Genomic DNA, 3,985 nt, shown 5'->3' with positions numbered 1-3,985 from the left:
AAGATGGAATGAGAACACAGAGTCATGGCACCAAAAGAATTGGTTGACACAGAAGAATATAATGAAATAACTAACATATGAGCAAGAGTCTATAGTGATGAAGGAGGAAGTCCAGGCTGCTCTGAAGGAATTTGCAAAAAACAAGGCCCAAGGTATTGACTTATTTCCAGAAAGAGATACAGCCCTGGATATGCTCACCAGGTTATGCCAAGAAATTTCAAGGACAATTACCTGGCCAACTGACTGGAAGAGATCCATATATATTCCCATTCCACAAAAAAGATGACCAGAGTGTGGAAATTATCAAACAGTATCACTAATACTACATGCAAGCCAAATTCTGTTAAAAATTACTAGAGTAGCACATCGACAGAGAACTACCAGAAATACAGCTAGGTTTAGAAGAGGTTGTGGCACTAGAGACATTATCACCAACATTACATGGCTCTTGGCCGAAAGCAGAGCGTACGAGAGGAATATCTATGTATGTTTCATTGACTGTGCAAAGGCATTTGACTATGTAGATCACAACAAAGTGTGGCTAACATTGAGAAGAATGGGAATCCCAGAACAGTTGATTGTGCTCTTGTGAAACCTCTAGTTGGACCAGGAAGCAGTACGAACAAAACAAGGAAACATTGCATGATTCAAAATCAGGAAAGGAGTGCACCAGGGATGTGTTCTGTCTCCATGTCTTTTCAATCTATATGTGAAACAGATCATTTGGGAGGCTGGGATTTATGAGGAAGAATGTGGCATCTGGATTGAAGCTCACCATCAAGAAGACAAAGATTTTCACCACTGGCCCAGTTGGTAGGATCATGATAGAAAGAGAAGAAATTGAGACTGTTAACAATTTCAACTTGTTTGAGTCCACAATCAACACTCTTTGCACTAGCATTCAGGAAATGAAAAGATGAATTACAAAGGGAAATATGGCTGTCATGGACCTCTCCAGAGTGCTGAAGAATGACAAAGTCAGTGTAGAGACTAAAGTGCGCCCAATCCAAGCCATGGTCTTCACAATTAGTTGCTATGCTTCAGAGACCTGGACAATGACTAAGGATGACAGAAGAATTGATGTCTTTGAGTTGTGCTGGAGAAAAGTATTGAACGTACCATGAACTGCTAAGAAAACAAACAGGTTGGTCCTAGTGGATGAAACTAATTGTTCCTTAGAGGCAAAAATTTTGAAGCTCTGACATACTCATACTCTGACTATGACTCATTATGCCCCTTATGCACAATAGCTCTGAACTCCACCCTAAACTGAGCCAATCTGTCACTGACACACCTAATCAAATTACCCTAGTTGCTGTGTCAATCCATCTAATCCATAGTCTTCCTCTCCTGCACTGTCCCTCCATTCTTCAAGCATGATGACGTTCTCCAAGGACTGGTCACTTGTGGCAAAAGGCCCAAAGTATTTGAAATGGAGCTTCAAATTGCTGCCAATTGGCCCAGTAGTGAGAATCTTTGTCTTCTTAAGTTCAGCTTCAATCCATATTGAAGGCGGCAGTCCTTGACTTTGACCTTCAGCAGCAAATGCTTCAGGTCCTCCTCAGTTTCAGCCAGCAAAGCTGTATCATCTGCATAACACAGATTGTTGATGAATCTTCCTCCAATCCTGGCACCACATTCCTCCTCATCAAGTCTCCCGAATGATCTGTTCTGCATACAGATTGAAAAGGTACAGAGACAGAACACATACTTGTACTCCTTTCCTGATTTTGAATAATGCAGTGTTTCCTTGCTCTGTTCTGATGACTGCTTCCTGGTCCAAGTATAGGTTTCACATGAGTACAGTCAAGATTAGCCACAGTTTGTTGTGATCCAGTCAAATGCTTTTGTGTAGTCAATGAAACACAGACATTCCTCTGGTACTCTCTGCTTTCTGCTAAGACCCATCTGATATTGGCAATGATATCTCTAGTGCCATCACCATATGAATATATATGATATATACCTTTAATGAAGTGTTTATATATTATATATGTAATATATATATATTATATATACAATTATATATCTCCTTATGACCATATCTGGAGAGAGGATGAAAGGCACCCAAGTGTCGAGGACTTTCCTTCATAGGGTCACTATGAGTCGCCTGTAACTCAACAGCACTTAACAACAACTTTGGCCATATATATAATCATATATATGGAGAACAAGATCAAGAGCACTTTGGTGGCCTAGTGGCAAGAAGCTACACTGCAGTCCTAAAGATACAAGGTTCAAATCCACCGGCTGCTTCTTAGAAGAAAGATGAGCAATCTCCTCCCATGAGATTTATTGCCTCTGAAAACCTCTTGGAAGATTAAGATATGGGTCAGTTCCAACTCAGTTGTACACAACAACAATATGCTGTTGTTTGTTTTGTGCCAGCAAGTTGCCTGTTACTCAAAGTGACCCTATCCACAGCAGCTCTAAACCCTGCCCTATCCTGAGCCAGCCTCACTGACTCCAACACACCTAATTCCATTGTCCCAGGTATTGTGTCAATTAATCTCATCCGGGGTCTTCCTCTCCTGCTGCGCTGTCCCTCCACTCTTCCAAGAATGATGTCCTTCTCCAAGGACTGATACCTACTGGCCACACGCCCAAAGTGTGTGAGTTGGATCTTCAAAATCATTGCCTCCAAGAGGAAACTTGTCATCACCCCTTCCAAGACAGGCCTAATTGTTTTCTTGGCTGTCCATGGTATTCTTAAGACTCTTCCAGAATCACAACTCAAAGGCATCAGTTCTGTAATTCTCAGTCATTGTCCAGCTCTCTGATGCATAGCATGTAATTGAGAAGACCATGGCCTGGATCAGGTGCACCTTAGTCTCTAGAGTGACATTGTTGCTCCTCTGCACTCTGGGGAGATCACTGACAGCTGACTTCCCCATTGCAATTCATCTTTTGATTTCTTGACTTCTGGTGCCAAAAGTCTTGATTATGAAGCCAAACAAGCTGAACTTGTTGATAACTTCAATCTCTTCTCCACTGATCATGGTGTTGACAATTGGCCCCATGGTGAGAATCTTTGTCTTCTTGATGTTGAGCTTCAATCCATATTGTATAGTAAAGTCCTTAACCTTCTGCAGCAAATGCTTCAGGTCCTCCTCAGTTTCTGCAAACAAGGTTTTATCATCTGCATAACATAACAACAATATACCTTTATGATTAAATATAATTTTATTATATATAATCTGAAAGTCAATATTCTTGCTCTTTAGCACTTTGGGAAGGTCCTTGACAGCAGATTTTCCCAATGCAACATGTATTTTGATCTCTTAACTGTTAGTACCACAGGTGCTAATTGTGGACACAAGTATAATGAATTGACTGACAACTTCAAACTTTTATCCAACTATCATGATGTTGCCTACTGAGCCAGTGGTGAGGATTTCTCTTTTCTTGATGATGAGATGTAATCCATATAGGAGACTCTAGTCTTTGATCTTCTACAGCAAATATTTCAAGCCCTCTTCATTTTCTGCAAGTAATATTGTAATGCAGGTTTCTGATGATTGTTCTTCCAATCCTGATATTACATTACTCTTTATATAGCCCAGCTTCTTGAAAAGGATGACACCATAAGCACACTTTTTAAAATTTTAAACTATGCAGTGTTCCCTTGTTTGGAATAACTTCTTTATGGAGGTATAGAGTTTACATAAGCACAATTAAGATTTCTGGGATTACTATTATTCTCAATATTAACTACAATTTCTTATGCTTTACACTGAGATTTGGTGTTAAGACATATTGTAAAAATGATTAAGGTTCTGATTGCTTTAACTCTACTGGATGTAGTAAGATACAGGGGGGGGAAGAATACTGGATATTATTGTTGTTGTTATGTGCCATCTAGTCACTTGTGACTCATAATGACTCTATGTACAAGAGTCCTAAATCCTGCTCTATCCTGTGCCAAATGCACTGTCTCTGACACACCTACTCCCATTACCCCAATCACTGGATCAATCCATCTCAT

Source organism: Elephantulus edwardii, unplaced genomic scaffold (genome assembly GCF_000299155.1).
Source record: "Elephantulus edwardii isolate Elephantulus edwardi_28Jun2011 unplaced genomic scaffold, EleEdw1.0 scaffold00352, whole genome shotgun sequence".
Taxonomy (NCBI): Eukaryota; Metazoa; Chordata; class Mammalia; order Macroscelidea; family Macroscelididae; genus Elephantulus; species Elephantulus edwardii.
Note: the sequence above shows the minus strand (reverse complement) of the source record.